This window comes from Daphnia pulicaria, chromosome 1, assembly GCF_021234035.1.
Source record: "Daphnia pulicaria isolate SC F1-1A chromosome 1, SC_F0-13Bv2, whole genome shotgun sequence".
In the NCBI taxonomy this organism is placed as follows: domain Eukaryota; kingdom Metazoa; phylum Arthropoda; class Branchiopoda; order Diplostraca; family Daphniidae; genus Daphnia; species Daphnia pulicaria.
This window is the reverse complement of record NC_060913.1, coordinates 2,997,749-3,007,830: the sequence shown is the minus strand read 5'-3', so window position 1 is coordinate 3,007,830 and position 10,082 is coordinate 2,997,749. Positions and strand designations below refer to the sequence as shown.

General features: G+C 37.0%; 1 long non-coding RNA gene across 1 annotated transcript; it reads right to left on the bottom strand.

Moving 5' to 3' along the window:
• Positions 1-383: 383 nt before the first annotated feature.
• LOC124338623 lies at positions 384-1,482 on the bottom strand. The gene is made up of 4 exons (XR_006917911.1): positions 1,366-1,482; positions 1,131-1,294; positions 827-1,067; positions 384-757 (listed from the first exon to the last, which is right to left on the bottom strand). It is a non-coding gene; the product is annotated as an uncharacterized LOC124338623 (long non-coding RNA).
• Positions 1,483-10,082: the final 8,600 nt, after the last annotated feature.

The following is a 10,082-nucleotide window of genomic DNA, read 5'->3' as shown; positions in this document are numbered from 1 at the left end:
GTTAAATCCGGTCGTTTCGACAGACGATCGATCGTTTCCAAACTAAAAAAATTACAGTATCGTCTCACGGGGAGGGTAGGACCACAAACAATGAAATGGTCGAACCACCCAGGAATGATTTTGTCGTAGCTACGTATAAACCAACTTAAGGCGTCGAACCTGACAAATTGCTTCGTAAAATGGATACTTCGACTGCTTTCCCCAGACAAGGCATAACTGATCCATCAAGTTTCTTTCGACGAAAACGTACAGCCCGTCCTGAAATTGAGTGCGAAACTAAAGCAACTAAAAACAAAACCAGAAAATTGTTCGACAGGTCTATTAGTTAGCTGAAGAAATACGCCGATTGTTTTCAGGGAAAAGCTGAAAGGCTAAATGGATTAGGGAAATCGTTTATGAAACAGCAACACATGTTACTGACTTGCTGCAAGTTAAAGGCGACCGCTACTACTCTTTAGCTCATCATGTCTTTACAGCTCATTTCAGAAGAGTAGCAGTAATGACGTTTATTTTACAATGCAATCTCATCCCTGTTACTTAATGCGAAAATTGCAAATCTTTTGGCAAGGGTAAATTTCTCACTTAAATTGTCTAATTCAACTGATTGTGGATTAACAATTTGATGAAGTTCGACGAATTCTTCAGCGTTCAAGGGATTAGTGAATTTGGGGACTTCTCGTGCTTGCCGGAATTGCCCGACGATCGATTCCAAATACTAGATGTCATTGAAATTATCCGGAAGATGGAGAACATCATCCTAGAAACAACATAATTTTTTTATAAGTCCGTTACACAACTTTTATTAATTAAATGGTTCAATAGATACCTGGAGAAGTTCAACCCGTGGTCGGAGAAATTGTCCTTCTTCTTGACGTTGCTTAAGTGGTACCAAGCCGGAAACATAAAGCTGATTTGGAGTTTTTTTTCCTTCCGTCCGTACAGGATGGTTGTTCCAAGAGTCTACGTATGTTTCTAAAGTCCTCTGGAATAGATTAGTTGCCAACTGATGTAAAATCAACAGATCTAGTTCGGAGTCACTTTGGATAACACCCGCATTCTCCATGTCTCTGTAATTCCCAAAAAAAATTGTAAGTGATGGTATAATTAAAACAATTTAAAATGAATCGTACTTAAACGTGTTCAGTAACGGTCGGACACCACGTTGATTCGTGTCTCTCCACTGACGTCAAATTCTTTGATTCCGCATGAAGAGCCAGCGTAAAAACTGAATCTATTTACACCCCGTACATTTAACATGTAATCAGCTGCTGCATTTTCTCCTCCCCGATCAGTTCTAGAAAATGAGACCAGTCATTTTAACTTGCACAAATGTGTATGTGGCATATTAGTAAGAAAGGCTGTCACCTTAAACAAGCTGGAGTTCCCAAAATGATGCAGCTGGAATGCAACAGTTTGAAAACAGTTTCTGAGCGGTTGTTGTCACTAACTTGCATTCCCACTATCGCCTTACTATATTCATCAAAAATTGTATGAACAGCAAATCATGTTTTATTGAGTTGAATAAAATGTCATAACACAATAATTACCCATCAAATTTGTGGAATCCATCCATGTGCCACATTTGTAAAGGGGAATTTGCGTGATGAACCACACGAGGAATCTGTTTCAAGCCAGGTTTAGCTTTCTTCAGCCCAATTCTAGCATGGGAAGCTCGCAAACGCTTCTCTTGTAATTTGTACCCATCTGCAAAAAATTTTGCCTTGCAACAACTGTAGACCTGCGTTTCAAAATACAACTTCAGTAATTGTAATGCTCAAAGGATTTAAAAAAGTAAGATTACCAAACTTGGGAAACCTTTTGAGCACGTTGGCAATCACAATATCAAGATCATTATCAGAAATGTTGGAGTAGCTTTCTCTTTTCCAGTACAGAAGTCAGGAAAACTCAGTCCTGAATTGGATACATGAAAAATTAATACAATGAATGTAAATTTAAGAGTAATACTGACATTGAGGTTTTGACTTGTGAACGACACACAAAACAAAACAAATGATGAAACAGAATGACCGCAGAATGTGTGCCTTTCCCGCAGAATGACCGTCTGCATAAACTGCCGGTTAGCAACTCGCCTGCCTTCCACCAGATGTCGAGACAAGACATCCCAGACCAAACGAAACCTGAATATGAATTTTAAAGTGAATTTGATTTTTGAGTTGATTTTTAAATTTTGACTTTAAAATTTTGGTTTGTTTTTTAACTATTGACTTTGGGTTTCACTCCACATCTGAAAAGATTTTCAAAATATTTTACATTTCGTTGATGGTCTGATTTTTAAAAATACTGATATTTTTAAAAATGTTTTCGATATTTTCGATCAAATAGGTGTGAGCCAAATACCGTGCCATATAGCCATAACCTTTATCCTGAATGAGCGTCACTTTGCTGAGAAGAAGAGACGCCAAAACGAAAAATTCGTTCCTGACAGAAAATACTCAATAAACAAAAAAAACAGTTTTTTTTTTCATGGTAATCCTTATTGTTAATCAAAAAATATTGAAATTTGTTAACGCGGGAACAAGATTTGTTGAAGGTAAAAAAATTCAAAATAGTAGGCGGGAACCTCAAAAAAACTAAACTAAAACTAAATTCTAAAGGAAAAGGTTGTTTATTCCTCCTTTTCTCAGGTGAGAGATGCGGGGATTCGGGAAAGTTGGTCAGGAATGGCGGACCCCGTGGGTATCTAGGACGAAAACACTGGGAATTCCGTTCATCATCGATTACATCTCATCGTTTTTCTCTCTTAAGGAAAACAGAGCTTCTATTCTCTATTGGCAAAAAAGGCAGAGGAGGTGGGGTTCTCATTCAATTTGTATAGTGTGTCCGCAAAGACAGTGGATACGACGCCATGCGATCCGTCGCCGATCGAAGTAGGGTGTACTGGGGTCTTCTACTATTACCTCCACACTACACCCCTGGTCCCGTGGTGGTGTAGTTACACGAGTTTCAAGGGAATTACAAATTTTTCACTCTACCAAATACTTTTAATATTTAAAGAGAAAAAAAGGAGAATAATCGTTGGATTTTTGGTAAATGGCAAACGAAGTTTTTTTACGCTTAAGTAGTCTCCCCTACCAGGCTTTATTGAATTCCATTTATTGTTCTATTTTTACACTCTTAGTCATTCTTCTCATCGCTGTCTCTGATTTTAAAAGAACCCATCAACTGAGAAATGTTTTACTCTTTTGTTTGTTTGAAATATGCCCATTTCCCCCGCTCTCTCTATCTATCTCTGTTTTCTACTTACATGATACTCTTTACTTTCTCAAAATCTCTCATCTACGTATTATATTAGATATTATTTTTTAACTTCTGTGATAAATGGTTTCATCATTTTTTTCTTTCTTCCCCCTATTTGTCTTTAATTTCTTGATGAACTCTTGCCCAATCTCCTTTGTGTTGTCAGATATATTTCTTTATGTCTGGAAGGAACTGATTCACAAGAATATTTTCTTACTTAAACCAGTCTCAGTCCACATAAAAAACTCGAAGAAAGGAAAAAGAGTATCCCCTACATGTTTGAACCAAAATTATCTATTCCTGAAGCATAATACTTACTTTTGCCCCTGTCCCTGTAGAAGACAATGAAAAAAACTACCACCATCTGTAGTAATCATGTTGACTGGGGGTAAATTACGTTCACCAATGTTGACTTGACATGAAGAACGGTAGGAAAATACCTTTTGCGCCGCGTACACTCAATGCAACGCTAAATTTTTTCCCGCGTAGGGTGAGGGACCCCCTGCACATGAACTCGACCGTACTCAACTTCAAATATATCGCGTAGTGAAATTCAAACACTTGTTAATCCTCACTATAGTTTAAAAACAAACTTTAAGTAGAACTATCCTGACAAATGAAATTGCTACAATAGGAAGTTAAGCGGAATCAGACAAACAGCTGATGGCTTTTATCTAAGAGACAAAATTCGTTCTTATTGTCGGCCATCTTTGTGTTCCGCAATTTCTGCTATAATCAACGTCAACAGCAAATGTAAACTTGCTATAGCTTCAAAATAGGAACTGTATTTTGCCATTTAATCTGCGAAATTGAAGACGTATTTAGCAGTGCAAAAATTTGAATTAAACCAAATCTAGTGATTTAAATGGATATAATTTTTAACCTTCTTAGTACAATTTTCCTTTCAACTCTCATTGCTTTACACCATTCCTCCTTCATGTTTACGCTTTGCCCTTTTTGATGATTTGATCATTGGCTTTTTAAAGGAAGGAAGCTGCTGGGGGAAATTGCTGTTGAATTTCTGCAATATATAGATTTTGATGATTTGAATGCAGCTGAAAGAGTGTCTGCTTTAGCTGCGAGGATTGCCTAACAAGGCCACGGGAGTGCGAATTACGCTTGTAAAATTTAGTGTTTATCAGTTTTAAACCAATCAGAATACGGGAACTACTACTGAAAAAGTACCGACGCAGCTTCGCAATAAGTATCATCTAGATGTGTGCAACCATGCTGAGAAAAATATCTTTTAGAGTGCGTTAGCGTGTATAGTTGCTAGTAGGCCGTAGCACTAGCGAGTGTATTGGCTATTGTCTTAAGATATCAAGTGTACTTGCAAATGAGAGTGACTGATATTTAGGTTACTGGCTACCAACACTGATATTAATATCAAATTACGCGAGGGGGATTTCACAAACTCCCGCACTCATCTCATGATGATAAATAAAGCTCTATATATGATAGATCTTTCCACGAATAATGATTGCGGTAAATACGCATGACTTAATCTTAGGCGGTAAGACAAAGGTGATTTATATTGCAGGCAGAGAAATGGATGATCGTTCCACGTACCACAGGGAATAGGAGATTTTCCTTTTACGTCCGACCTCCGACCCGCTAGTACTCGGCTGTACCTTGTTAAGTGTACATATTAGGAGGATTTATTTAGTTCAATCCAAGAAAAATTAGCCAGGGCAATTTTTTGCCTCACTTTTAGGTGATTTTAATGACGTTCCATTTCCTTTAAAAGATTGTCTTACTATTTGAATTGAAATGCAGACTCCTCCGAATGGCAGTGATTTTTCGTTTCTGTTTTGGAAAATGTAATATGGTTATATTAATCATACTCTTTATTTATTTTTGTCATGGGTTGTCGTGGTTTTACTTGAAAATAATGTTGTTGCTTTGTTCATCTACTAAGCTAATCCTGCAGTTCGGTAATTTTTTGTTAAACCTATCTAAAATATATTATTACACAACCTTCATGTATTTAGAACTGATCGAAAGCTTCTCAGAGGTGTACATCAATTTTAAAGAATTTTTAACATTTTACTGGTGGTTTCCTTTATGATGACAAAACGGAAAACATAGGAATTCCTGTTGCGTTCAATGTACACGACTGCTGCAAGGGCTTCAAACCAATCAGCATAGAACTTCAGGTAATTTATTTTGTATGCAATTTTTTTCAAGGAATCACTCACTGGAATGAGAGGGAGTTTCTAACAAGTATCCAGTCAGATCAATCAGCTTCTTTAGATTTAATAATATTGTAATAAACATTAATTTTAGACAGTTATCAGGCCTTAAAAGTCAACAATGCCCCGTCTGACATTATCCCACTCTACATTTTCGTTTACTTTCATCCCACTTCTGCAATATATAAAATAATTTGAAAATATCAGACAACCTTCGTGATTCTTTGCCGAGTAAGAGTCAACTTGGCAACCCTTCCCATAATTTTGTGCTAAGTTTCTCTTCCCTTAACTGATTTGACTGTTTGAAAATATTGTCATTCAAAACAAACCTTACATCGGAAAATGAAAGGTCAAAGTTAAAAAAAGTGGTAGAACCCAGGAAGCATTTGATCTCATTTTGATGTCGATTTAAAACTCCAATGTAATTTTACATTCGTCACGTTTTTTACATTGAGGCGGAATTTTAATACTTTTTACATATAATATGCTGTCGCGGTAAATTATATCAACGTGCATTTTCTATTCCACCATGACTAATATACGTTTACCACTTGTTGCTCCAAGAAAAGACTGGCGTTTTGACCAGTATGCCTTTGAGATGGCATAAGGACACCAACGTTGTTAATGACCTATATATTAGAAAACGTTTAGTCCTTGCGTCATTCAAATTTTTACTTATGTTGTTGGTGGAGTCGCAACCTTCTGCCTGTTTTTTTTTCAATGAAAATAAGTTATAAAATAAGGGAAATGGGTAAAAAAATTGGTCAATTATTGGCTCTATCGGTTTTGCAAGTAAAACATCCATGGGTTTTTCTTTTGTGGCTTCACAGCACCAATGATTCCATCTTTGGCAAGTGTTTATAAATAACAGATTTTTTTATCTTTGGGTCTTTGGAATTTTCATCAATCACTTTTTGACATTGTTGGGATTGATAATGAAGCTTATTTTTGGTTATTTAGCTTCTTCATTGTAGAATTACCATATCATTCGAACACATTTTTTACTGGTGAATTTTTAATTTCAATGGTGACAAACTTATACTTAAATTCAAAGCTTGATGCCACCCATTTTTTGAAAACTTTACAAACTGAAAAAATATTTTGAAAATCTCCTTTTCCTCTAGGGCTAGAATATTTTTTTTCTGTCTTTTTTGCTCGACAGAATATTTTCTTCGATTTGCCGCCTTCAACCCACTTAATTTTACTATACAGAAAATACATATTATTTGATTTATTTATCTGGTTGTCCCTTGCTACTAACTAGAGGCTTGTTCTCAAAGGTATTTTCTGAAAAAAATTTGAGAAAGAACTTGATCTAGTGCCTTATTTTTCATTCTCAGTCTTCCTGCTCTACGTTTGTCAAGAGGGTTTGTGAATTCTTCCAGTTGACTTTTCTGGCGCAGGCCAAGGTTGATCACCTATCTCGTCCAAAAATTCAAGGATAACCCCATATAAATGAACTATTTCAGATGATATTAGTAGTTAACATGGCAGAGTTTGAATATTATGTTACAGTCAACTTATACTGCTGGTTCATCGTATTTCTATCTACTGTAAAGATTCCGTAACATATTCACACAAGCAAGCATAACAGGTATTAGAAATCCCTGCTGGACTGTTTGGCTAATCGATGCTAACACTGAGTTTAGCTCAGCCAGTGCAATACGAACTCGTTTTTTTTACTGATCTGCTGCGATAGTGACGATATGTTGTTCTGTTGTAGCAGGTAGCTCTACTTCAGCAACGGTGTAGGCAACTTCCCATCTATGATACCGGGTTAGTCCCTTCTGTTTTTAACACAGCGTATAGAATTTGTAAAGGACGGTAGGCGTAGTTTTTTTCCAAACCAACACTTACACGTTTTGTAGTCGCCTGATACCGTAAAGGCACTTGACTTGCCAGATAGCACCCAACGTCTTTTGGACGTCCATACAGGGTCTCAACGTCCCACACCTGAATGGGATGTTGTATGTACGTCTAAGGGAGGTGCTTAGGCTGAGTGTCTAGACCGTAATATAATGTTTCACGAACGTCTTGGGGAGGTTGCTTTTTACTCCAACTGTCTTAACGTTTTTTTATGAAAAAAAGAGGTGTTTTAGGACTTGTGAATATTTTATCTTACATGGCATGGTTTACTCACTGAATATGGAGGGCATTTTTTTTTTATTTAAAGGCGTACTCAGACTTGAGTTTTGCCTTCGCTCTACTTTACAGTTGCAGACTTAGATAGATTTAAAACGAGTTGTCAGTACAAATAGCAAACAGGGGGGAAAGAGACATGTATAAGAGCAGGGGATCGTTTCATACTATAATTGGATGGTTGCATATGTAAAAATTTTTTGTGTAAGATAAGGTGTATAGAGGATAGTAGCGCAGGAAGTTTGATGAAAATATGGTTGGTGGATATTAAATTGGGAGACGGATTTAGTGATAGTGATATAGTGATAGATGCGTGTGTAATTTCATGTGAGTTGGACGGTGGATTGACTTTGGATATTGGCTTATTTGGATTGAGGTAACGAAGGAGTGCATTGCCCATGGGTGGTTCTTCGAATTTTTAGCCATTCCGACGACCGGATGAATATTTTGAATGCATTCCATATGTTCCGGTTGTTTTGAATGACATCGAGTGAAGTTGGGAAGGGCTTTTTGTTTCGCAGACACGCTTCAATGAGGAGGGCTCTTTGTTCTGTGTCTTGCCCACATTAACATATGGGAGATGAGATTTTGTTGATTTTGTGTATAGGTGGTGATTTAGTCTGCAGTGCCCAGCGAGGACTTCGGTTAGCTCTTGGTTGATGTAGTTTTTCTTGGAGCAGGTAGCATCAGTTGGCCTCGGGAAAAATTCCTTCGTACGTATGTACGGGGGGGCATTATCAGGTTATACTAAATATTTAAAAGAATTAATCGTTTTGTTACGAACATTTCTAGCCAAGTATGCTAAAGTATGCTAGCCAATGCTAAGTATTATAAGGACAGTTATGGTGTATTTGTATCGCACTGATATTGCACCAGAGAGACTGGGTCTGACTCTTGCCACAGTAAACCAAAGTCTTAAAATTCTCCAAAAAATAAATAAAACTGAGTGTTTACTGTACACATATGAATAACAGGGTGAATGTGAAAGTATCTATTTGTTCAAATAAAGAAAAAATCTACGCTAAGTAGGACATTTGACCTAAATGGGACATGATTGAGATCAATAAGTTACGTCCTTCCTCAGTTAAAATATAAAGGGTGTTACGACCTTTGTGACAACACTTGAGTGGGGAGTTGAATTTTTGTAACAGATTGTGACAAGAAGCAAGAAAGATGAAAAAAGCCTAAAATAACTTAAAGCCATATGACCGTTCCCTAAAATGGATGTACTTTATATTTTATATTACAAATTAATATTATTTTTAGTCAAATAAAATTAATCTTAATGCAAATCTTGTAGTTTGTTTAAAAGAAGAAGACATCTGAATTGCAGAAGAAGCTTTACCAGCAGTACTTAAGTAAAAAATATAACAAACTTTGACGGCATGCATAATTTCCCTGGGCTGATTTTCATGAGTTGGGAAAGATCTGCACCCATCCCAAGGCCCTGATCGATAGTCGAATTGCTGATAACCTGATAACCAAGAACAGGATGAAATGGAAGTGGCTCCCTTCCAGTGCAAATCCAGCACCTGGTGGTCTCCATTAGTCAGAGACAAAGATATGTCCAAGATTGAACATATAGGGGGAAAATTACATTACTTATCGATATTCTTCGCTGGTGCAGTTGTGAAAAAGTCTTGGTTTTTAGCCAGTCTCTTCATTCTTTGAATTTGGTCGATGAATTTCTTGCAGGAGAGGACAAAAGAAACAAGACGAGCCTGGAAAACAACGAAGTAACTTTTGTTTCCAGCAGTAATTACATACCAGTAATTTCTTCATATTACGTTCTCTTGATATAATGCCTGATCTTTTGGAGACGTGGCTTTTGGGCTGGATTACTACGCCTAAATGGGCAAACCACACTGGAAGAGCGTAAAAATGAGTGCAATGCATTTAACATCTCATTCAATCCATGTTCCTGACTAGACGGTATAAATTTGGTGGCCACGAACCGTATAATTCTTTTTGACGTGTTATATAATAGTTGAAATCAGTTTAAACGGCATCTATAGCCTCAAGATAAATCTAGATTTGTCTGGATTGTCTGACCCATTCGATCTGACTCCCTCACATCATACCCCACACCCATTCAAAAGCCACCAGACAAAGCGAGGCACAATGCCCGAGGTTCTCTATAGCAGATAAAAAATTCCAACAACTGCTGCGTTGGGAAAAAAGGGAAGAAACAATAAGCTGATTCAACAACTGATTAAACACCAACTGATTGAACTGAACGAAATTGATTCGAATCGAAACGAAATTGAACTGATCAACTGAACGAAACAGATCCAACAACGACTGATTCATCTCAATCAACCAAAAGTTGTTACTTTGTTACCTCTCATTACAACATTTAAATTTCCTTCGTGTAATTTAAGAGGTAAATATTTACAAGCATATCTGGATTCCAACCCAACTGATAGTTTCAATGTTCATCCATCTCCCGCATCTCCCGCAGTCCATCAGCGTTTTTCTCAGTGATGAGCTAAT